Source organism: Bos indicus, chromosome 2 (assembly GCF_029378745.1).
Source record: "Bos indicus isolate NIAB-ARS_2022 breed Sahiwal x Tharparkar chromosome 2, NIAB-ARS_B.indTharparkar_mat_pri_1.0, whole genome shotgun sequence".
Classification (NCBI taxonomy): Eukaryota; Metazoa; Chordata; class Mammalia; order Artiodactyla; family Bovidae; genus Bos; species Bos indicus.
In genome coordinates, this window is record NC_091761.1 from 45,489,636 (window position 1) to 45,515,765 (window position 26,130).

At 39.3% G+C, this 26,130-nt stretch overlaps 1 long non-coding RNA gene across 5 annotated transcripts in view; it reads right to left on the bottom strand.

Moving 5' to 3' along the window:
• LOC109576583 (uncharacterized) overlaps positions 1-26,130 on the bottom strand; it is a 126,288-nt gene that overhangs the window by 6,554 nt on the left and 93,604 nt on the right. For all 5 annotated transcript variants that reach the window (XR_011560777.1, XR_011560774.1, XR_011560773.1 and 2 more), the window contains exon 3: positions 356-419. This is a non-coding gene — a long non-coding RNA (uncharacterized lncRNA). The remainder of the gene's footprint in view (positions 1-355; positions 420-26,130) is intronic.

A 26,130-nucleotide genomic window follows, 5' to 3' on the forward strand; every position in this document is an offset into this window, starting at 1 on the left:
CTTTTTTTTCATTCAAGGATAAGTTGCTTTCTCTTCATCAGCAGTTTCCAGAGTGTATAGAACAGAAATCTCCAACTGGCAGCCCAGGGGCTAATTATGGCTGCAGAGCTGTTTAGTTTAGCCCAAACAGGGTTCCAATTATATGTTAAATTAGCTGCCAACTTTTAAAATTCAAGAGATTTAACACACAGACCTAGATTTTTTTTGTATCCTTTGAACAATTGGAGGATCTGGTAATACAGAATCTGTATTTTCACTTCCCCAAAACAGCCTGAACCTAACTGTGCCTAAAAGAAGGAACATATTTTTTCCCTTTACTTCTAGCCAACATCGTTTATTTAAATTATTTTCCTACCTCTGTGATATCTGAATTTGCAACTCTTCTGTGCTGAATATCTTTGGTCTCTGTGACTTTGTATCTGCACAAAGATAGAAATACAAGTAAGGAATAAGCAGCAGGGGCACAGATTCTTTCATTTAGGATACAAAGCTATTAAACATTCATAACGAGACTTAGTAAATGCAATAGTTCTGTGTGATCTTTACAAGCACAGAGCATAAAAGACATGTGCTGAAGGTAAAAGAGGGTAATGCAGAATCACTACAAAGACAGTGAGTGACTCAGCCCTGAGCCAGAGAAAGTTTCTCATTCTACAGAGAGAAGGGGTTGATGGGTGTGTGTTTGTTTGTGTGCATGTCTAAACTAGCATGCACACTAAATTAACATAAGGGGATTTGCTGAAGGATGCTCATCCTACAAAGGACTTAGCTCTTCTCAGTTATTCCTTTTATTTTATTTTTTGGCATTTGGATTAATCTCCACTCAGGCATTCATCTGAAGGAAAAGAAAAAGCAAAATATCAACTGGTATCAAGTCACATATGGTGACAGAACTGGCATCTTAATGGAAATACAGAAACTGATGTGACATTTTTATTCAGCTTTATTAAACTACTCCTAACACAAGTGTAATCAAACACTGGATTTATTTAGAGTTCTAGCACATTCATTTTGGCTGCTGTGTATCATTTTAATACGTACAAAGAATATATAAAATATTTTCCAATTTTTTTTACAAATACAAATATTTCTGCATTAGATATTTTAACATTAGTATTTTTAATGCACCCTTTAAACCTAGGAGGGGAATTGCTGCTCACTCATAGGATTTATATCTTTGCCACATCACTAGATATTTCCAAATTTTTTCCAATGAGGTATACCTATTTATGTCTAATTTTTCTTGATTCATGGACCTAACATTCTAGCTTCCTATACAATACTGTTCTTTGCAGTGTCGGATTTTACTTTCATCACCAGATACATCCACAACTGAGCATTGTATCTGCTTTGGCTCAGCCACTTCATTCATTCTGGGGCTATTGGTAATTCTCCTAGTCATAACAAATACCCTTTTTCAGCAGCACAAGAGATGACCTTACACATAGACATCACCAAATGGTCAATTCCAAAATCAAATTGATTTCATTCTTTGTAGCTGAAGATGGAGAAGCTGTATACAGTCAGCAAAAACAAGACCTGGAGCTGACTGTGGCTCAGATCATCAGCTTCCCATAGCAAAATTAAGGTTTAAACTAAAGAATACTGGAAAAAACACTAGGCCAGCTAGGTATGACTTAAATAAAATCCCGAATGAATTTGCATTAGATTTAAGGGAATAGATCTAGTTAACAGTGTGCCTGAAGAACTGGAAAGAGGTCTGTAATATTGTATAGGAGGCAGCAAACAAGCCATCCCAAAGAAAAAGAAAAGCAAAAAGGCAAAGTAGTTATCTGAGGAGGCTTTATGAATAGCAGAAGAACGAAGAGAAGCAAAAAGCAAGGGAGAGAGGGAAAAGTACATCCAATTAAACAGAGTTCCAAAGACTAGCTGGAAGAGACAAGAAGGCCTTCTTCAATGAACAGTGCTTAACAATAGAAGAAAACAACAGAAGGGGAAAGACTAGAGAACTCTTCAGGAAAATTGGAAACATCAAGGGAGCATTCCATCCAAAGATGGGCACAATAAGGGATAAAAATGGTAGAGACCTAGTAGACGCTGAAGAAGTGGAGAAGAAATGGAAAGAATACACAGAAAAACTGTATAAAGATCGTAATGAACCAGATTACTACGATGGTGTGGTTAGTCACCCAGAGCCAGACATTCTGGAAAGCAAAGTCAAGTGGGCCTTAAGAAGCACTGCTGTTAATAAAGCTAGTGGATGCAGTGAAAATCCAGCAGAACTATTCAAATCCCTAAAGGAGGATGCCATTAAGGTGTTGCATTTATTATGTCAGCATATCTGAAAGACCCAGCAGTGGCCACAGGATGGAAAAGGTCAATCCTCACCCCAATTCCCAAGAAAGGTAGTACTAACGAATGTGCTAACCATTGGACAATTGCACTCATCTCCCATGATAATAAGGTCATGCTTAAAATCTTGCATGCTAGGCTTCAGCATTATGAGAATCAAGAACTTCCAGATGTCCAAGCTGGGTTTAGAAATAGAAGAGGAACTGGAGATTAGATTGCCAATATTCACTGGATTATAAAGAAAGCAAGGGAATTTCAGAAAAACATCTATCTCTGTTTCATTGACTATGCCAAAGCCTTTGACTATGTGGATCATGACAAACCGTGTAAAGCTCTTAAGAGAGATGGGAATATCAGACCATCTTACCTGTCTCCTGAGAAACCTGTATGCAAGTCAAGAAGCAACAGTTAGAACCCTGTATGGGACTACTGATTGGTTCAAGATTGAGAAAGGAGTACAACAGGGCTATCTGCTGTCAATCTGTTTAAACTATATGCTGAGCACATCATGAGAAATGCCAGGTTGTATGCATTACAAGCTGGAATCAAGATAGGCAGGAGAAACATCAACAACCTAAGATATGTGGATGATACCACTCTAATGGCAGAAAGAGAAGAGGAACTAAAGAGCCTCTTGATGAGGGTGAAGAAGGAGAGTGAAAGAGCAGGCTTAAGGCTAAATAATAATAAAAAAAACCACTAAGATCATGACATCCAGCTCCATTACTGCATGGCAAATAGAAGGGGAAAAGGTGGAAATAGTGCCAGATTTCCTCTTCTTGGGCTCCAAATTCACTGGGGATAGTGGCTGGAGCCATGAAACCAGAAGATGATTGCTTTTTGGCAGGAAAGTGATGACAAACCTAGACAGTGTGTTGAACTGCCACAAAGGTCCATATAGTCAAGGCTATGGTCTTCCCTTTGGTCACATACAGTTGTGAGAGCTGGACCATGAAGAAGGCAGAATGCCAAAGAGTTGATGCCTTCTAAGTAGTACTGGAAAAGGCTCCTGAAAGTCCCTTGGACAGCAAGGAGATCAAACCAGTCAATCTTAAGGGAGATCAACCCTAAGTATTCACTGGAAAGACTGACACTGAAACTGAAGCTCCAGTATTTGGTCATCTGACAACTCATTGGGAAAGTCCCTGATGTTGGGAAAGATTGAGGGCAGAAGGAGAAGAAGGTGTCAGAGGATGAGATGGCTGGATGGCATTACCAACGCAATGAACATGAACTTGGGCAAACTCCGGAAGATGGTGAGGGACAGGGAGGCCTGGTGAGCTGCAGTCCATGGGGTCGCAGAGTTGAACACGACTGGGCGACTAAACAACATACCTATTTACACTCATACTAGTCTTGTTGGTGGGCTGCCGTCTATGGGGTCGCACAGAGTCAGACACGACTGAAGTGACGTAGCAGTAGCAGCAGTAGTCTTGTAAGAAATTTGTTTTGCTATAATTTTGCCAATACTTAAAATATATATTTAATAAAGCTGAGGAATGTAAAGTGGTGTTTCAAAGTTGATTTTAATTTGCATTATTAGTAAAAGTTTAGCATCTTTTCTATGCTTTGGGTTTTCTTTTTGGATTGTTGTTTCAAATTTTTATGTTTCAAAAAATTATCCAAATTGTTTTCTCCTGGATTGTTAATTTGTATTTTAAAAGTCAAAATTATAATATATCTTATGACAATCAACTGATTATATGCGTTGACATAGTCTCCATTTCCTATGTTACACCTTTTGAGAATTATTTCAAAAAACAAATTTTGTAAATATATCTTTGATGCCCTGAACACATACAAAAGTTAATGGGTCTGGTTGCCAGTTATGTTTTAAAATTATTCCTGAGTTCTCTTCATATATGCTAACACAATCCTGATTTTTTTAAACTGATCTGGGGCCATTAAAGTATCTTTTGCCTAGTTTGCTACTGGAAATTTCTGAAGGAAAATTTCAGTTTAGGCTGATTTATGTAGCTATGTTAAATGCATCAAAAGTCTCTTGGATTTATCCCTTGTGGCTTACAAATTTTGCCCACATTATGCTTCTGTAAATTAATACCTCATTGGATTATACAGGGGACAGTTCTCTTTAAGTATTTGACATCTGCTTTTTATGTCAACCATAATTCTACAGCTCATTCCTTGTATTGTAAATCTGTTTTTATCAGATGAAAATGTATTTCCTTTTTCTTTTTTACTTATATAAAACAGTGATTGCCATGACTGACAAAATCATGTTTTTCAGTGTATTCTGCATTTCAACAAAACCACTCAGCTTCAAGTAGTCACAAATCACCTCCGCTTATTTCCCTGATACAAGTTTGAAGGGCACAGACGAGTTCCTACTCGACGTTGCTGCGTATGCAGAGAGAGAGAGTAGGTAGTTTGGATAAATACACAAGCACAGGATTTAAGCTATTTTATTTCTTTACAGATACATTTTGAGACAGAGTATATCTATGCAGATCTTCTTGATAGTAGGAATTCGGTCAACATCAAGTGCTAGCATTTCCTTGATTTTTATGAGTAGCAGACAACTGGAAGTCAAATTCATAGTAAACATGAATAAACACAGAGGACAAATTGAAAAGATTTTGAAGCAGATGTGATAGCGTGAGTCTATTCTGGAGACAAATCTAAAACATAAAATACACAGAAATCAGAATAGTTAGAAAAAAAGAAAGCTGCGCCTAAAGTTACTTTTTGGAGTAAAACAAAAGACAGGAGACAGATAAATACAACTAACACCACCACAGCATATCCTCAAAACACATAATGGTTAATAATCGAGTCATAATCATATTGCTGCCACAAACATAGACAATGGCTTTCTGATCTAGTAGAACCTTATCTAAAATCACTGCGGTAAATGATGAAGATGAAGTGTGAATGACAGGGGAGCCATAAATCACAGTCAGTCTGAATGCTATTGAAAACAAAGAAAGAATTTTAAAATGAATTTCTAAAATGAGTCAAACTATCTGGCCCATGAAAGACAGACAAGTAGGAAGCAACTGTGCTTTATATAGGCTATCTCAGAGGAACAGTTTTCAGTTAGGAATCCACCATAATACAGCGATGTGGCTTAACAAAAGAGAAGTGTTCAAGGGGTATCCGAGGATAAATGTGGGGATCTATCTGTTAACATTGATAGGGATATTTAACCATTGGAACAAAATTTAGAGCAGTAATGGAGATATTATTCCTGAATCGATCCATAAGTATATATTTTTAAAATATCAGTAAGGGTCAGGAGAGCTGATCCGTGAGGTCTTACCATCTGCAACTAATTTTATGAAACATTAAGCAGGTTTTAACCCAGTTTCCTCTTATAAACTAAAAGCCATTGCATTTTTTACTTCATTATCTCTGTAAAGCTACCTACATTTATATGATTCTATACATGGTCTTCCCTGGTGGCTCAGATGGTGAAGCGTCTGTCTACAATGCGGGAGACCTGGGTTCGATCCCTGGGTCGGGAAGATTCCCTGGAGAAGGAAATGGCAACCCACTCCAGTACTCTTGTCTAGAAAATCCCATGGATGGAGGAGCCTGGTGCAGGCTGCTGTCCATGGGGTCAAAAGAGTCGGACATGACTGAGCGACTTCACTTACTTACTCACTTATACATGGTCTTGGCTTCCCCTGTGGCTGAACAGTAAAGAAGCCGCTGCAATGCAGGAGATGTGGGTTCAATCCCTGGGTGAGGAAGATCCCCTGGAGGAGGGCATGGTAACCCACTCCAGCATGCCTGGAGAATCCCATAGAGGTGCCTGGTGGGCTATGGTTCATCAGATTGCAAAGAGTCAGACACAACTACAGCGACTCAGCATGCACGCATGCGTACATGGTCTTTGTCATGCTTCTAAGAGGAAGCAGTGAAAACAAGCTCCATATGACTTCATAAGAGTTATTATCCTTGAACTTGGACATACAGTTTTCTATATGAATCTGTGAATGAGTTTAAGTGTCTTTTGCATTTTCTGTCTGGTAACTGGTAGCACTTAGTATTAGTGGGACAACCCAGAGTTAATACAGATCCATAGGGAAGGTAAAGGAGAATGGTACCTTCCCTCCCTTCTAATGGTACCACCTTAGCTGCAGCATTTATGTGAACTTTGTTTTCTGTTTTTGCAGTAGACCAAAGTTGGCTTTAACATTATGACAAGTTTTTTTTAATTGGTGAATAGTTGACTAGCAATGTGTATATTTCAGGTGTATAACAAAGTGATTTAGTTATCTACATACTTAAATTAATTCTTTTTTAGATTCTTTTCTCATATAGGTTATCATAGGATATTAATTAGAGTTTCCTCTGTACAGTAGGCCCTTGTTGGTTATTTATATATATATAATAATAGTTGGTTATTTATATATAATAGTGTATGAGTATTCATCCCAAGCTCATGATTTATCCCTCCCCCATAACATATTTTAAATGACCTATAATCAAGTCACATTTATGCTTCAAAGAGGTACACATGCTTATCATGTCTTCTTGCAAGTCCAAGAATGTGAAGCAAACACCTAGGGTGCTTCCTGCCCTAGTTTGAGAAGCACAAGAGTAAAGGACCTGGTTCTGCTCTGCAAGATCATTCATTTCATAAATCCTTTATGAGGACTGACTATGTGCCTGCTGCTGGGTGAGGTTGGGAATATAGCAATGAACAATAGTTAAGACTTAGAGTTTAGTACTAATCAGTTTACACCTATAAACATCTTATTAGTATGTATATACGGAGAAGGCAATGGCACCCCACTCCAGTACTCTTGCCTGGAAAACACCATGGACAGAGGAGTCTGGTAGGCTGCAGTCCATGAGGTCGCTAGGAGTCAGACACGACTGAGCAACTTCACTTTCACTTTTCACTTTCATGCATTGGAGAAGGAAATGGCAACCCATTCCAGTGTTCTTGCCTGGAGAATCCCAGGGACGGGGGAGCCTGGTGGGTTGCCGTCTCTGGGGTCGCACACAGTCGGACACGACTGAAGCGACTTAGCAGCAGCAGCAGCAGCAGTGTGTATATAACACTAGGACAAACAAGTCAATGAATGTACTAAGTATTGGGAGGGCTGAGGGTTGGTTCAGATGGTGGAGGAGATCAGCGAGTAGAAATAGAAACTTGATGGCATATTGATGGAGAAGCTGCACGTGGGTGTCAGTTATTAATGGAGCTGAAACTGCAAGGCAACTCCTTTTAGAGCTTTAAATTTCTCCAAGCATGAACCTCTCCTCTTGGACAGTGTTAGGGATTAAATTGGGTGCCCCTCAAATTCATGCTGAAGCCCTAACCCTCAATGTGATTATATTAGGAGACAGGGTCTTTAGGAAAGTAATGAAGTATAAATGAAGTCATGAAAGTGGGGCCCTAATCTGATAGGACTGACATCCTTAGCAGAAGAGGAGACACCAGAGATCTCTCCCTTCCCACGGAATCTCAGAGGAAAGGCCATGGACGGACACAGTGAGAAGGCGGTTTTCTATAAACAAGAAGAGATACTTCACCAGAAACCAACCCTGGTACCTTAATCTTAGACTTCCAGTCTCCAGAACTGTGTGAAAATATAATTCTGTTAAGTCACATATCCTGTGATATTTTGTTACGGCCGTCTAACCTGACTAATATAGACAGCGGTCATGATATGATTCATTCACTCAAAAGAAATTAACTGAATGTCACTTACTATGTGTCTAGGACTGTGACCAAAACAAAGAAAACCTCTGCATTTGTGGAGTTTACCACTCCACTGGAGAGAGACAATATACAGAATTAAAATGAAAGTGTTAAGTCATTCAATCATGTCCAATTCTTTGCAACCCCATGGGCTGTAGCCTGCCAGACTCCTCTGTCCATGGAATTCTCCAGGCTAGAATAATAAGTGGATTGCCATTCTCTTCTCCAGAGCATCTTCCTGACTCAGGGATCAAACCCAGGTCTCCCACATTGTAGGCAGATTCTTTATAGTCTGAGTCAAGATACCATACAGAATGCATAAATATAATATGTAATACATATGTAGTGAATGGTGATAAATGTTATGGAGAAAAATAAAGCAGATAAAGAGGGATAAGAGAACCAGAGGGCAGGAAGAAGATACAAGAGAGGTTTGGGAATAGAATAAAAATAGAAGAAATATAATTTCTATTCTAAAAATCTTTGTACCTTTCGAATACAAACTTTATTTCTCTTTCACACACATTTCTGTTACTTATTCTAAGCATTACATGCCCACAAGCAGCTTTTCACTATTTCCTGGCAAATATTTTTCTTCCATGCATAGAAACTGGCTGTGACCTTGCTACATTTCTAAACATGTTCCTACTAAAGGAACATGTCCTTTCATAAGGTGGGAGTAATTCCCTTGGATGATTGTTTATAGAGAGGAAGGATTTTTCTCTGCTAAAAGCCCTGAGTCCTCCCCCTCCCCTACCAAGGCACACAAGCACAGGACAGAACAACATAAACAAGCATTTTCACAGATAATATGAACAGATCTGCTGCTAAGTCGCTTCAGTCGTGTCCGACTCTGTGCGACCGCATAGACGGAAGCCCACCAGGCTCCCCCGTCCCTGGGATTCTCCAGGCAAGAACACTGGAGTGGGTTGCCATTTCCTTCTCCAATGCATGAAAATGAGAAGTGAAAGGGAAGTCGCTCAGTCGTGTCCGACTCTTAGCGACCCCATGGACTGCAGCCTACCAGGCTCCTCCGTCCATGGGATTTTCCAGGCAGGAGTACTGGAGGGGGTGCCATTGCCTTCTCCGATGAACAGATCACAAACTATCATTTATTTGTTGTACCTACCTAATCTGTTCCAGATAGCAGCTTATGATAAGAAAATATTAAAATTAGCAGAAATTAAAATTATTAACAGAAAAATAAACCACTGTATACTAATCACTCAGCTGGATGAGTTACTAAAGCAAAGTAACTTTTTTTCTGAGACTCCTAGAAGTCAAAGGAAAAAGGGATGAATTATAAGCTTCTTAACCAGTTGGTGCTAGAACTTATGATATTTTTGAGTGCCTGTTATGTGTCACTTTTGTTATAATATAAGCCTTATAGGTACCCCATGAGATTAATTCACCATCCTCATTTAAATGAAGATTCATGAAAGGAAAATGCCTTTGTCAGATCAAATGACTGGAAATCATAAAAGTATTTTGTCTACAGCCAAACCCTGCCTTTGTTCTTTGTAGAATCTAGGAGCTTAGTAATAAATTTTAACTTAGTAAAGTTGTTTCTGCAGATCTTCCCTTGGTATCATTGCGTGGGAGCAAAAGGACAAGAAAAATTCGACATTCAATTATTGTAGTCTGTAGGCAAGTATTTTCCTCTCCATGACCGACAACAGGTTGTAATCTCAACAGTTTCTTCTTTGTCAGGAAAGACAGTTAGTGAAGAACAGTGTTTTAAATATGGGTTTCTTCTTAAGTGCTTTCTATATTCTAATAGTAAAATTAACTAAATCCACCTTCTTTGTCATTTAGTTTATATTAGTTTCCTGGGGCTACTATAAGAAATTGTCACAAATGGGGTGGCTTAAAACAATAGGAATTTATTCTCTCATAGTTCTGGAGGCCAGAAGTCCAAAATTAACTTATCAGCAGGAACACATTTTCTGTTGAGGCTCTTAGGTAGAATCCATTCTTGGTCTCTTCCAGCTTCTGGTAGCTGTTGTCATTCTTTTACTTGTAGCCACATCACTCCAATCTCTGCCTTTAGGATCACATTGCCGCCTCTCCTGTGTGTCTGTGACTGATTGCTTTCTGACTCTCTTATAAGGACACTTATAAAGGCATTTAGGGTCCACTTGGATAATCCAAGATAACTTCATCACATTTTTGCCATAAAATATAATACTCGCTTTTTGCCATATAAGGTAATATTCACATGTTCAGGGATCAGGAAGTGAATATATCTTTAGGGTGTAGTTTTGTTTTTTTTTTTCAGTTGCCCACAATTTTCTTTCTGACTGCCAAAGATTCACCTCTATCCCACATGCAGTATAAAGCCAGCCCATTCCAACATCTTCAAAAGTCTTAACTCATTTTAATAATGGATCCATGGATCTTTGCTGGATAATCCCACCTCAATTCCTGGCTTCCTTGAGATGATTGAGTAGATCCATGAGTCAGGCACCTAATCTCTTTAGCTGAAGGATGTCCCGCTGTATCTTTAGACTTCTCTCCAGAGCATGCTTTCCTAAGAGTGAATCTCCTTATTCTGGCATTGTTTGCAATTTGGAAAGGCTGAGAATTTCTCAAATCAACAAATTCTGATTTCCTTTTGTTTAACAGTTCTTTATCTCTTTCCTCTCATTTCATGATGAGCAACAAGAAGAAACTAACCACATTTTCAGCACTTTGTTTAGATGTCCAAGTTTTTTGTTTACAAATTCTGCTTTCTATACAACTGTCAGATGCTATTCTCCCTTATAAGGACATTTGTGATGGTATTTAGGTTCACTTGGACTGCAAGGAGATCCAACTAGTCCGTTCTAAAGGAGATCAGTCCTGGGTGTTCATTGGAAGGACTGATGCTGAAGCTGAAACTCCAGTACTTTGGCCACCTCATGCAAAGAGTTGACTCATTGGAAAAGACTCTGATGCTGGGAGGGATTGGGGGCAGGAGGAGAAGGGGATGACAGAGGATGAGATGGCTGGATGGCATCACCGACTTGATGGACATGACTTTGAGTGAAATCTGGGAGTTGGTGATGGACAGGGAGGCCTGACGTGCTGCGATTCATGGGGTTGCAAAGAGTCGGACACGACTGAGCAACTGAACTGAACTGAATTGAACTGGCTACAATCCGAGATAAGGTCCACTTTTCAGCATCTTAAACTTAATCACGTCTTTTGCCTTTTTTCCCTTTATAAAGTAATATTCACAGGTTAGGGATTGCGAAGTGGATATATCTTGAGGGAAGAGGGCATATTTTCAGCCTACCATGACCTGCAGAATCATTACCCTTCAGGGGAAAAGGAATTTTGGTAAGATGTGTGCCACCAGAGATAAATTCAGTTTACCGATCAGTTAACTCTTGTTTAGAGGAGAGGTTTTGATTTTAAAACTTAAAGATATTCTATACATATATCAATAGAATAGGAGAGAAAGGAAAGCATGATTATTATTTCATGATGAGGTTCATGTCTGTTTATGCAGGGGACATAAAAAGATTCGACAGTTGAGGGCTAGCATAAGAAAGTGAAGAGCTAGACGCAGAATGAGACAGACTGTTGCCATGGTGATACAATTAGTATTTCCTTTGACTTCTCTGAGAAACCCTGCAGCCAACTTTTCTACATACAGATACTTAGCACAGTTTGAAATCCACTTTAGTTTCTTTTATTCAAATAAAACTTATTCCCCTGCTCAGCAGAGAAGCAGACATTGAAGTTGTTCTGGTTAGCAAAGGTCTTCCTGCTGCTCATCTTCTTCCTCCCCCAACAGATAGAGAAATATCCACAGCCAGACACCTGCAGGAATGCTAGTAATACATTTGCCTTTAGTCTTCCATTTCTTGTAAGCCAGCAGTTTTAAATCTTGGGTATATATTATATTATAATCATGCTAAGTTATTTAAGAATAGATGGTAAATCAAAGCTTATAATCAGAGAATGGTGTGTGTGTGTATACATATACGTATATATACACATATATACATATTCAAGTGATTTGTGATTTTGGAATTATGGAAGACTGAACTGTATGGAACCACTTCATTCTAATTGCTTTAGTTTACTGTAAACCGAGTCCTTGGATATTAATGAGGCTTTCTCTGAGCCTTTATTACTAATCTGTGCCTATGCTGCTGGGTGTGGTATCTTGATGTTCTCTGGAAGGGTAATCGGGATCAACAGCATAACTCTAGAGTGAGTCTCTCCTCTTCTGTAATATTTTTCCTTGGGTTCCCTTAATATTATATAGCTGTTTTCAACTTGAATGGTAAAAAATGAATTTTTAATAAAGTTGTTTATTCTGTTGAAAGGTAATATCGTACTTAAAACATTTTTAAAGAACATAAAAATGTATACACTGATAAATAACTACCTCCCTCCCTTCAGACACTCGGTCTCTTAAGGACAAACATTATTAGTGAATTCCTTTTGCTTTTTTTTTTTTAAAAAGTTTTCTTCTTTGAAAAGTTTATATATCTTTAAACACACACACCAAAAAATACAAATGAGAACATGTATTTGCAGTGCTCTGCATTTTGCTTTTTAAATTAAAAATATACCTTAGCATTTTCCCTAAATCAGGGCCTGTAGAGCTATGGCTTCTGTGTAGAGCTGTGACTTCTATGGCTTCTTCTATGGCTGCCTCTTATTCTATTCTGTGTATGCACAGATTAGTAGTTTAACTCTGTATTGGATGACCTTTTCTCTCCAGTTTTATGGTTATTCCAAATCATGAAACTGTGAACATCCATATATGTCTTTGCACACATGTGTGAGAAGCTATCCAAGTCAGGGGCCACTTATTTACCCAAATCTATGGGAGTGTCATTCATACCACAGACTATGGGAATGGAATCCTGTGAAGTTGTGCAGTGTGTTACTCAGTGGCTATAAGTAAGATACTTTCCTAGAAATATGAAATGCTGGTTGCAAAGTCAGAACATCTAAAACATGAATGTATATTCATTTACAGTGTCATTAACCATATTTGAGATAGCCTGTTTTCTGGATGGCTTCTAAAATGTGCAACACACCATCCTACATAAATGGGCACTCCTGGAGTTGTGCAACACGTGACCCTGATTTCTCAAAGCTCTATAATCAGACTGATTTAAGTAGAACATTAAGTGAAAAATAGTATCGTTTTTTAAATTTGCATTTGTGTAATTGCAAAGGTGTTTGAGCATATTTTAGACATTTATAATCTGTTAAGTATGTGTGTGTGTTCACACTATTTGCCTATTTCACATCTTGATAATTACTGTATAGGTCAAGACTTTATTAAAGACTTAAAGATGAAAAATAATTTGTTTCAAATGTGCTGGATATAATTTTTCAGTTCTGTATCATTCTGTTGACCATGAAAAATTTAATATATTTTGAGTTGTGAGTCTTTTATGTAAAGACTATTTCCATTATATTGTAATAAAAATACCCCATGTTTGCCTCTTAATCCTTTTTAACCTTTAAACTAATTTAAGGAGTGGAGTCGATATTGATATCCAATTTTTTTTTTTCTCCATGTGGTTTATTATTTTCTGACACCATTTATTTAATAAAACACATTTTTTAACTGACTAGAAGTGTACTTTTACTGTATGCTGAATTCCCATGTATATTTAACTTGGTAACACCTTTGTAACTGAGCCAAAAGAGAGCAAAGCTATACAAAATATGAAGGAGGAAAAACAATGGATTCAGTTTGGGATGTATTCATTTGAGTTTAGGACAAACATTTGGGTGAAGAGATCAATTCAGTATTTGAGACTTCTGTGTTTAGCCTCATTTTAAATTAGGCCCTCATGGAAATTTAATTGCCGTTACATAATTTTGTTCAAGGCAGTTTGCCCCAGATATTCTGTCTTCAGTTTCATCATGGTTTGTCTCTTATGGCAGGGGCTTTTAGTCTTGGCACTACCACAGTTTGGAAAAACAAAATGGTTCTAATTCCAAATGATAAGTGGCAGATAATTCAACCCTAACTTTTGTACTTTGATTTTATGTAAAGAGAAGGTGTATAAAAATGTTCCTTTTATGAATGGACAGTTCTGATATCTCAGTTATTAATAATATAACTTTATTTAATTGTAAAATGCTTTCATTGTATGTAAAGTCTTAACTTGTTCTAAACAACCATTCTAGGAGGAAGCTCCCTATGGAGAATCTATTCAAGCAGTCATATTTTTAAAAACCGTATTAGTTTTCAGAATGCAAAGGCTTACTTTTAACAATTTTTTTACTAAGTTATCAACGAAGGTGGCCTTAGGAAAAAACATTGGGAATGTCACCTCAGCTGAGAAGCCTATTAGAAAAAACATTCCCTGAAGAACCCAAAAAAGTTATTAACTGTCTAATTCTAACCTTATCATTTAACCTTGGACTGAGTGAGAACATGGGATGATTGCCATCCTCTGAAGCCTTATCATTTTTAGTTAATGTTTAGCTAATTCTTTCTTTTGTATTTCCCTTGTCCATTATGAAATAAAATCTAATATCCAGCCAGTTCATTTCTAAATTCTAATTAGATTACCACCTGTCCTTATCACATTTACATGAGTCATTTTGGAATGGGTGTTACATATTGGGCCAATTTGTATGCAATATGATAATATGCAACCATCAAGATGTACGGTACTGATGGGTTATAAATCTCACCTCTCCTCAGTTTTTTCAGGCATCTAGATTTTATAAGTAAATTTTAGATTCACCCAGAAGGGATCTTAATGCTTAAAATTATTTGGACCTAAAGTATAATAGAATGAGATGGTATGACTTATGGACAAAACTCTCATTTTATGTCCAAAAGGTGGGTCACTTGGCAAACTATTAGAAGGTTATGATAAACTCAGAATGAAACTTGCTTAGGTCTTTTTTCAAGGCACTAACAAAAGAAAACATTTTAAGCAGGAAAAATGGTTTTAGGGACTCAGAATTCTAAAAATAAGTGTAAAGTATTAAGTGTTTAAATTGACATACATGGCCTTGGTCATAATCGGATTTATAGATTTGCAATTTATGCTGGAACTTCCTTCTTGGATATATTTTATGCAGCCCCAAACAATGTTCAGTTAAACACCTACCCACTGACACATCAGCCAGGGAGTCTCTGTGAAAGTCTTTAAGAACAGTGTTAAACAATGCAGTCTTGACTTGGGATGCTAGGATCTAGCAGCAGCAGCCAACCGAGCAAATGGACCTGCATCCAATAGTGTATTTTAGGTAGTTTCCAATCATGAGGCTTTAACGCTGCAAGAAGTCAGATGGCTCTCAGAGCAAACAGGGCCAAAGGTACGAAACTGCAAACTTTTCAAACACTATCAATGTCTGAAAACTGTGCTGGCTGAGATTCAAAACCCTCATATTCTCTATCTTTTTTTTTAATTTAAAAATGTTTTATTTATTTTGGTTGTGCTGGGTCTTCATTGCTTTGCACGGGCTTTTCTCTGGTTGTGACAAGCAGGGCCTACTCATCCTTGTTGCGTGTGGGTTTCTCATTGTGGTGGGCTCTTTTGTTGCGAAACACAGGTTCTAGACATGCAGGCTTCAGTAGTTTCTGCTTCTGGGCTCTAGAGCATGGTCTCAATAGTTGTGGTGCATTGACTTAGTTCCTCCAAGGCATGTGAGATCTTTCTAGACCAGGGATCAAACCCATGTTTGACTGGCACTAGATTCTTATCCACAATGACACCAGAGAGGTCCAAAACCCTCAAATTTTTCATGCAAACTATAATTGCTATAGGTTCATGAGGAAGATCTGAGAGTGGACATTGATCAATACAATGCACACTTGCATTATTGAGCTTTGACTCTTGGTAAGTTGGACTAAGACACAGGAATATCTTTTACTCATCCGATTGTAGGCCTGGACTGTAGCAGAACTGATACCACCTCAGAACTTTTTGCCATCTTGGAACATTCTCCTAAATCCATGTGTTCAAGCTTTTTACCACTCTCATAGTGAGGAAAAGCCCAGAAAATCTAACCTGGGGGTTATAACTCAAGGAAAGAAACCATTTTTATCTAATGTGTATTCACTGTTTAAAGAAACCAGTCCATCCCTAGGGTTTCTTAGAAAGTTTTTTATTTTGTTTTGATTTTTTCTGCCAAGTAAATGTCAACTCCAAGGTTGGCTGTGATTACAGTTATGCTAGGGAATCTGCAGGAGGCCTTGTGAGTCACTCCTCACTGTTCTTTGTAAGTCAGTTGCTACCTGCATGGTCAGAGTTATCTCCCCTTTCCCTTAATTCCCTCTCATTTTTGGTGGAGGGAGTTGGGGGGTTGTTGGTAATGGTAGACTGTCCTGGCCAAGTTCTGAGAAACCCCTGTTAGAATTCTACTTGAGGTAAAACAGGCCTGGAGAGCCAGAAGGCAAGCTACACCAGAGGCTGTGAGTCAGTTTTCATTAGATTTCTAAGAAGACACAACACAAACACTCCCAGGGGCCTGTGGCCAGAACCAGCTCTGGTTGAGAAGCCAAAACTTTGAGACCAGAGCTCAGGTCAGAGTAGCAACTTGTTGGGAACAAGACACAGGATCCTGGGCAGTTGTTGCAGGTGATGTTGAGCAGTTCTGGATGATCTTTTACTTTGAGTGTGAGGGGAGGCTGGGCTTGTTTCAGGGCTCCATCACAATGCAGACCAGACCTGCCACCGTCTGATGTGTATGAAGGTCAGGAGGAATAAGGTAGGTTGTTGCAAAAGTATAATAATAATAACTACACTTATTTAGAGCTTTGCCATTGTTTTAGTTGCTAAGTCATGTCTGACTTTTTGCAACCCCATGGACTGCAGCTCGCCAGGCCTCCCTGTCCATGGGATTTCCCAGGCAAGAATTCTGGAGTGGGTTGCTATTTCCTTCTTATTATGTGATAATTATTCTAAGAAATTTTTACATATCATACTTGATTGAATCTTTACAACAACCCTCTGAGGCTGGTTCTATCAGTGTCCCTCATTCTCGGATTCATCCAGAGGTATAAAGAGTATGTGACAGAGTAAGGATTCACTCCAAAGCCCTGAACGTGTGCTTTTGACCACTGTGCTCTACTGCTTCTCTTTCACTGCCGAGGTAGTGGACAGCAGTGATCACCCAAAGAATGGGTATTCATGAGTTGATTTTGTGGTCAGTTGCAAGTGATTTTATCAGATCACTCTGGACAGGTTGAGTGAATGATATCTCTCAAAACCTTCATTACAAAGAAATGACTGCTAAGTAATTAAAATGGGTCTGTCAGTCAGTTATAAAATGTCTTTCAGGGTTAGTTAGCTCACACACATTGCCTTGTATACTCAATCAAATCCTTAGAGTCTGAACACTTTCTACTTGCTAAACTGTTCATTTGAAAACATCTATGTGTCATTCATTCATTTCTTCATTCAGTAACATGCATTGAGCGTCACTTTATGCCAGGCGGTATCCAATTGCTGCAGCTGCTGCTGCTGCTAAGTCACTTCAGTCGTGTCCGACTCTGTGCGACCCCATAGACAGCAGCCCACCAGGCTTCCCCCGTCCCTTGGATTCTCCAGGCAAGAACACTGGAGTGGGTTGCCATTTCCTTTTCCAATACATGAAAGTGAAAAGTGAAAGTAAAGTCACTCAGTCGTGTCCGACTCTAACGACCCCATGGACTGCAGCCTACCAGGCTCCTCCGTCCATGGGATTTTCTAGGCAAAAGTACTGGAGTGGGGTGCCATTGCCTTCTCCGATTCAATTGCTAGGGATGAAAAATGGAAAAATATGATCCTGCCCTTATGTAACTTAAAAACAGGCAAACAGATGTGCCATTGAACACTAGGATGATTTCTTTAAAGATGCGTGCACAAACCTGAGTGAGATCACCAGAGTGATCACCAGAGAGATCACCAGAAGTGACACAATCAGCTTCTTGGGGAGTCAAGGAAGCCTTCTCAGAAGAGGTAGCTTTTGAACTGAGGCTTGAAGAATGAGTGAATTTGTCATGCACACAATCTAGGGGGGCTGTTCCAGGGAGAGCATGTGTAAAGGCAGGGCGCCAGCCTGGAGCTTGGTACATTCAGAGAACTCTAAGTAGTTCAATATTGCTGGCTTGCAAAGAGCAAGGCAGGAAATGACAGATGAGACTTGACATTTCGGCAGTGGCCAGATCTTGAAGTCCTTTGTATGCCAAGTAAAGGCATTTACAGTTTACTCTGTAGATGCGAGGGAAGCATTTTAAGGGCTTTAAGCCAGGGCTTCATGGTTAGATCTTGCATATCAGAACTCTGAGTTTGGCAGCAAGCATAGAAGATGGATTGGAGGAAGCTGATAGGAGAGGCAGGGGGCTAGGAGGAGTGTGAAGCTGCCCTACTTTGGGGAGTTTCTTGGCATTGGAGATAGCAGTTGTCTTGAGCTTTCCCAATGGGTCTGGGTCAGACCACATGGAATTGCAGAGTTCAACATTGTACGAGATCAGCAAGGAGGTACAAGGCAAGAGTGGAGACTCAGTTTCAGCCACGGGGGTACAGGGTAATAGGCAGAGTTGGAATTTGAGCCCAATGGGTTTACAGTGTGCAAAGTCTTCTTAACCATCCACTACATTTGGGTGACAGCACTGTCATCCTCAAACGGAAAATTTCACTTTAGAAGCACTGCCGTTTTCATCATGATGCATAGACTCTACTTAGAGGGCAAATCAGTCTATAATTTGGTTATTTTTTTTAACTTCAAGGAGTCACTTCCTTTGGATTGTGTCCAAGTGAGATTTAGAAATAAGATCTACTTTGCAGGGAGTGTGTCTGTGTTGTGAATATTAGTGTGAAATGTACTGTTACTTATTTCAGAGAATTATTGATCAGATTACCTGTAGTTCTGTAATATTTCTGTCATAGCATCCTGCAGTTAGTCGACAGGAGGTTTATTCCTCTCCTCTCATAGAATATTTTTGATACACGACCACGCGCAATATATCCACACACATTCAAAAGGATATTCATATGTATAAAAGATTAAATGTTGTCTGTGGATTTTTCTACATTCTCTGAAAGGCAAAAGCTTGATTTGCCGAACTTTGGTCATAAATTAAAGTTCATCTTCTTCAATAAGTTTTTCAAAATACTTAAAACATAAGGCTTATTTTCATGCTGATTCCATTCTATTTGCATTTGTGTGGTATGCAATTCATGTTGTATGTACTTCTACCAGAAAAGTCAGTATTAAAATAAGTACTACCAATGAATGCATGAGAAAGGTATTAGACCCTGGCTGATAATTTTTAACATGTGTCATCCCATCAGTATTCTAACCTGATGTGACTAAATCTAAACTGGGCCCCAACTCACGGTCACTTTAGAGGTGATACTAATAATTGGCAGATTTCTTTTAAACAGTATGCGTTGTTTCGATGTTTTTGCTGTCGGGTTCTGTGTGTCTGTAGGCACATGCATGGGCCACATAAAATCTTCTGTAATCTAGACAGCTGCCAGGCTCTGTTTTCATGTTATTGATTGTACACTCAGGCATCTCGCTTAATAAAACAAGCCCATCTGCAACGAGGTGAGCAAAATGGAAAACATATAGGATGGCTGTGTGCCAGGAAGCTGATATGTACATTCCAGTAAGCTAATGACTCACATACGGTATTGTGTTGACTGTCACGACTCATGAACCTCAATTGATATCACCTGGTACTGGGTTTTCCTGAATGTTCTATGTCATTTTTTGTCTTCAAAACTAATTTGAATTTGTGGGAATTTTGCAATGTTATTATTTCAGAAGACTGAGGCATACATGTACAGCAGTATAGGGTGGGAAGAATCATCTCTTTATTAGGTAACAGAAATAAAGTTATCCTGATGTATAGTGAGCCTTCCCTGGTGGCTCAGTGGTAAAACCACCTGCAGTGGAGACACAGGAGATGTGAGTTTGATCCTGGGTTGAGAAGATCCCCTGGAGGAGGAAATGGCAACCCATTCCAGTATTCTTGCTTGGAGAATCCCATGAACAGGGGAGCCTGGCAGGCTATAGTCCAAGGGGTCACAAAGAGTTAGACACAGCTGAGAAATTGAGCACAAGGACAATGCTTGGCGACCACTGAAAGTGAAAGTGTGAGCCGTCCAGTCATATCTGACTCTGTGTGACCCAATGGACTGTAGTCCACTAGACTCCTCTGTCCATGAAATTCTCCAGGAGTTTCTGGAGTGGGTTGCCATTCCCTTTACCTGGGGATCTTCCCTATCCAGGGATCAAACCCTGGTCTCCTGCATTGCAGGCAGATTCTTTACCATCTGAGCCTGCAGGGAAGCCCCTATAGTGACCATTAGAGAATTATCAGTAGAGATTTTGGAGTTTAACTGGCTGGAAAGTTCAGATTCCCATTTTGGAGTTTAACTGGCTGGAAAGTTCAGATTCCAGCTTGACCTGGAGCTGTGTGACCTTGAGCAAGTTGTTTAAGTTTTCTGTCCTTCAGTTTGCTTATCCATTAAAAAAAAAAAAAAGTAGACTAGATCCTTTCTAGTAGATCATGAGGGCCAGCTAAGAAATGCATATAAAGTGTTTGGCACATTGTTTAAATATTTAATAGATATTTCCTCTGATTAATCAAGTCAACATTTTGATTATCCTTTGCCCCACCAATGAACACTGATGCTATTTAGTTCACCCAGGCTAATTAATTGTCTGGTTATCATAGGTTATGAAGGTAGAAAATCTCTCTTCCAAAGTGGGTTGCTTGGACTCTGACTGAGAGAGCATCTTCCCCACCCCTAACAAGCCCCCAAACCCTACCCAAAGTGATTCTATTCATTTGTGCTTATAACAGCCAGTGGATGCTAATGGAAAGCATGTAAAATATAAGCACAACATGAATACCAGCTATTCTTACAGCTACTAGAAGTCCACGGTGATCGTGATGGAGGAGGGTGGGGAATTCAGGGCCTCTCTTGAAGCACCTTGTAAAAATGCAATTAACTGTTTTTTTATCTTTTAAAGTCATCATAAAATACATTTTTAAAATGTGAAAAAAGAACATATAAACACCAAATAATTATTCCCAGGACAGAGAGATTTTTTTTTTTTTCAGAGCTGCAGGCAGATCTTGAGGAATTTATCTGTTCACTAAAGAATGCTTTTACATATGAACTAATTTCAGACAGACATAACTCAGATGACTGAAACAAAGTAAAAGTTTTCCCGTGGCATAAAGTAAAGGAGGCTTAATTTTGTTTTCAGATGTGAACTGTGTTGCAATTATTTTTCTATTCCTTACTTCATTTACAGTGTTTTTCAGAGTTTGAATAGCTGTCCTAAAAGGAAGCTAAAACTCAAATTTTATGTGACAGTGTCACACAGCTTCTTAATATGTGTTTTAAAAATTAAAACTGGTGCCTGAATATGTGCCCCTGATTAGAAGACTTATGCAAGAACAAACTAGTGCTAGTGATTACGGAGATCCAACCAGTCCATCCTAAAGGAAATCAGTCCTGGGTGTTCAGTGGAAGGACTGATGTTGAAGCTGAAACTCCAATACTTTGGCCACCTGATGCGAAGAACTGACTCATTTGAAAAGACCCTGATGATTGAAAAGATCCTGAAAGATTGAAGGCAGGAGAAGAAGGGGACGATGGAGGATGAGATGGTTGGATGGCATCACCGACTCAATGGACGTGAATTTGAGTAAACTCCGGGAGTTGTTGATGGACAGGGAGGCCTGGCGTGCTGCAATTCATGGGGTCACAAAGAGTCAGACACGACTGAGCCACTAAACTGAACTGAGTGATTACAGACCCGAATCTCCTAGGTCTCCTTGGAGCCCACTCCCATTCCCCTGGCCAGAGGTAACAACTGTTAGCAATTGTTAATCCTATATTTATGTTCTACTTTCTCTGCTGCTTGAATTTGGTCATCTGTATCTAGCTGCAAAGTGTCCAGGTTTATTTTCACTAATAGAATATGTACAAGTGAACAATCAGTTCAACTTTCTCATTATCTCTGCCATTCTGCGATTTTATCATCTTTCCACTCCTCATATTTTTGTGTTTTCTCTGTTTTGTTTTGTGTTTCTGCTTGGTTTAACATGTCAGAAATGTGTTTACTTCAGTGTCTTTTCCAAAGCACACAATCTGGATGTGATCAATCTACTTTGAGGGATATTTTCCATTAGTAATAATAACAATGGTGTTCCAGACAGGTCTGAAGACTAAATGAAATATTATATATAATGACTTGCATGAAGTGAGCACTTAATGAAGGTTATCTCCTTTTATTATTAGCCTTAAGTCTGACTTTATTCATTCATTATAATTTCAACACTTTAAGCTAATGCCATACTTTAGAGTTCATAAAGCTCTTCCACATATTTATCGTGCAGTAGCTTTCCACTGAATGTGTGCCCGTCCCCCAAATTCATATGTTGAAACTCTAATCCCCAGTGTGCCAATGTGATGGTTTTTGGAGATGGGGCCTTTGGGTAGTAATTGAGTCATGAGGATGGAGCCCTTGTGGTGGGATTAGTGCTTTTATTAGAAGAGACACCAAAAAACTTGCTTCCCAGTATGAGGATATGAGAAAGTACAATGTTCCTATAAAACATCATTCTCTGCATTCAATGTTTTCTAGGAGATCCTCAGGAAGACACAACACAACGAGTGCATGAGGTAGAAAAACCAGGTTCCTTCCAAACCTCAGGTGAAGGAAGCAATGAGGCTCACCATGAGGTCAGCAGAACTAAACATCAAGGATCTGGGGCATGTCAGCACAATGATTTCCTTAGGAACAACTCCTGTACTCTGTATATGTTCTTCTATCCTGCCTGTCTACACACACTCACTGGAAGTCCCCTTTCCTGAGCCAGAAGGAAATGCCCATATGTGCATTAATATATGATATTTGTTGTTCTCTTTCTGATTTACTCTGTATGACAGACTCTCAGTCCATCCACATCTCTACAAATGACCCAATTTCTTTCCTTTTTATGGCTGCATAATATTCCATTGTATGTATATACTGCATCTTCTTTATCCATTTATTTGTTTATGGATATTTAGGTTGCTTCCATATCCTGGCTATTATGGGTGACATGGCACCCCACTCCAGTACTCTTGCCTGGAAAATCCCATGGATGGAGAAGTCTGGTGGGCTGCAGTCCATGGGGTCGCTAAGAGTTGGACACGACTGAGCGACTTCCCTTTCACTTTTTACTTTCATGCATTGGAGAAGGAAATGGCAACCCACTCCAGTCTTCTTGCCTGGAGAATCCCAGGGATGGTGGAGCCCGGTGGGCTGCCGTCTCTGGGGTCGCACAGAGTTGGACACGACTGAGCAACTTAGCAGCAGCAGGAGCATGGGTGACATGTGTACACTACCATGTGTAAAATAGACAGCTAGTGAAAAGCTACTGTGTAGCACAGGGAGCTCAGCTCAGTGCTCTGTGATGACCTAGATGGGTGGGATGGGAGAAGGGAGGGAGTCCAAGAAGGAGGGGATATATGTGTGCATACAGCTGATTCACTTTGTTGTAGGGGGGAAATTAACACAACACTGTAAAACAATTATACTTCAAAAACAAAAAAAAACTTGAGACAGAAAAAGATTGTACATATTATTATTTTTTTTTAAAAAAAGAGCAAGTGACAAATCGAGCAAGGAAAAGGAGAAAGAGGAAGAGAGTGGAGAAAGCAGAGATGGTCTCTCAGAGAGTATCCCAGACAGCACCCTTTGAGAAAGGAGTTACGATTCCCATTTTATAGATGGAGAAGCTTAAGAAGGCAGCAAATGGATCATCCACTCAGATCCACAAACTTAAAATTTCTTACTCACTGTACTAAGTCCTGCCTTTCTCCCCACAAAGTACAGGAGCATCTAAAATTCCAGATGGAACAGGGATCTCTTTCAACTTCCAGCTCTTACTATCACACAAAGAGAAAAAGGCTGTGTGGTTGATCCATGGAGGCTGTTTATATAACAAAAGGCTTTACCTGGGGGAAAAGGTTTCACTTAGTATCATTGTACAAGTAAAACTTTTAGTTTGTTGAACAACAAAACTGTGTGGTTAAATATGTCTGAGAGATTATCTAAAAAGTGAAAAGATAAGCTTCGTGGTTTATCTATTTCCCTTTGCATTCATGTGAATATAATTTTTCTCTATTACCCTGTAACATTGTTCTTAATTGTGCATCAGGGAAATTGCAAACTCTGAGACTTCATCCTGCGTGTAATTGAGGTCAGCCTCTGCAGAAAACTGGGACATCTCAGTTATATAATCCTGCTTCAGTCCACACTAGCCTTATTATTTACAGTTTCAATCTTACCCTATATAGCCCATTTCTAAAATAAGAGATATCATATGTACTTGTCTTAGATGATTTGCTATTTTAATTAAAATGATTGTAAAGTATTGATACAAGTTAACATTGACAATTTCAAATAAAATAGAAATTCCTAAATAAAGCAAGCCATACATCTTACATGAGACTATCTTTAGAAAACAACTATTTTGATCACATATTCTCTAGTAAGATGTTCACTTTTAGTTCAAATGGTCCAGGAGTCTGAGTATCTTTTATTTCCTGGAGGGATGTATATAGTTGAAATCTGGCACAGCCCACTGAATGTCAGTGCATTAGATATAGGGAGAAGAACAATGAAGAAAAAGAAAATATATGAAAATAGACAGATGAGTTTGGGAAGCTTATTTGCCTTAGGCTATAAGAACCATGAAATAGCTGCTAGCACCCTTGAAAATACTGCGTTTGTGCCTCATTATCCCACCTAGATTTCCAGCCTGTCACATTCAATGAGGTCTTTGCAAGCAAAGATGCTAGAACTGTCAGCATGATGTTCTATAATTTGGGATGGCTCCCACCCCCGCCATTTTGAAGTGCTTCCTGGAAAGCAATGGAGGGAGCCTTGCCAGATATTCTTTCTAACTCCATTTAATAAGCGTATTTTCAGACTTCAGTAAGAACAGCTCAGTACTACTGATGTGCTGGGGCATCCAGTCATTCCTGGCACCATTAAAAAAAAGCAACAACTGAGGCCTCAGCAGGAGAATTGCATTCGATTCGGCTGGGAGGAACCAGTGTTATATATAGTGCCTTCAGGTTCACTGCTCTACTCAAGTCATCAGCGTTCAGCCCGATCCATTTTCCCAGTTCTGTTTCTCAGATAGGACGCTGATTTGTCCATGCTGTGCCAGTTTTTGATTGTTGGGAGAGCCTTGCTAGAGAAAGTGTGCATTGTCTAGAAGTGGGGCAGCAGCTGCCTTGGAGCATCTTGCAGTTCTTCACGAAATGTTGGGATTCTCTGTGGTCTCAGAGGGAACGATGAGTTCCTCTCTCTCCTCACCAAGTGCTTGTGGATGCAGGAGTACATGGAGCTGGTTTTCCTTGAGTCCTCCTGAGATTCTGTCCCAACCTTGGCTTGACTGCAAAATCACTGACAAAGAGACCCAGACCATTCAGTAACATGTCCACTGAAGCTTCCAGAATCTGGTAGTGAAGTGAGGTCATTAGGAGAATAAAGTACTATAATTCAACTCCTAAATGAATTGTTCAGTTGCTCAGTTGTGTCTGACTCTTTGTGACCTCCTGGACTGCAGCACGCCAGGCTTCCCTGTCCTTCACCGTCTCCTGGAGCTAGCTCAAACTCATGTCCGTTGAGTCGGTAATGCCATCCAACCATCTCATCCTCTGTCATCCCCTTCTCCTCCTGCCGTCTATGTTTCCCAGGATCACGGTCTTTTCCAATGAGTCAGCCAAAGAAATGGAGCTTCAACTTCAGCATCAGCCCTTCCAATGAACAGTCAGGGTTGATTTCCTTTAGGATTGACTGGTTTGATCTCCTTGCAGTCCAAGAGTCTTCTTCAACACCATAGTTCAAAAGCATCAGTTCTTCAGTGCTTAGCCTTCTTTATGGTCCAAATCTCACATTCATACATGATTACCAGAAAAACCATAGCTTTGACTACAAGCACCTTTATCGCAAAGTAATGTTTCTGCTTTTTAATACGCTGTCTAGGTTTGTCATAGCCTTTCTTAGAAGGAGCAAGAGTCTTTTAATTTCATGACAGCATCTTTTAATTTCATGTCACCTAAATGAATTACAAGGTGACATTGGTGGAACCATAAATGATGGCAATCAGTGAGACGCAGATCATTTAGAAAGTTTCTCTCCTAAAGAGA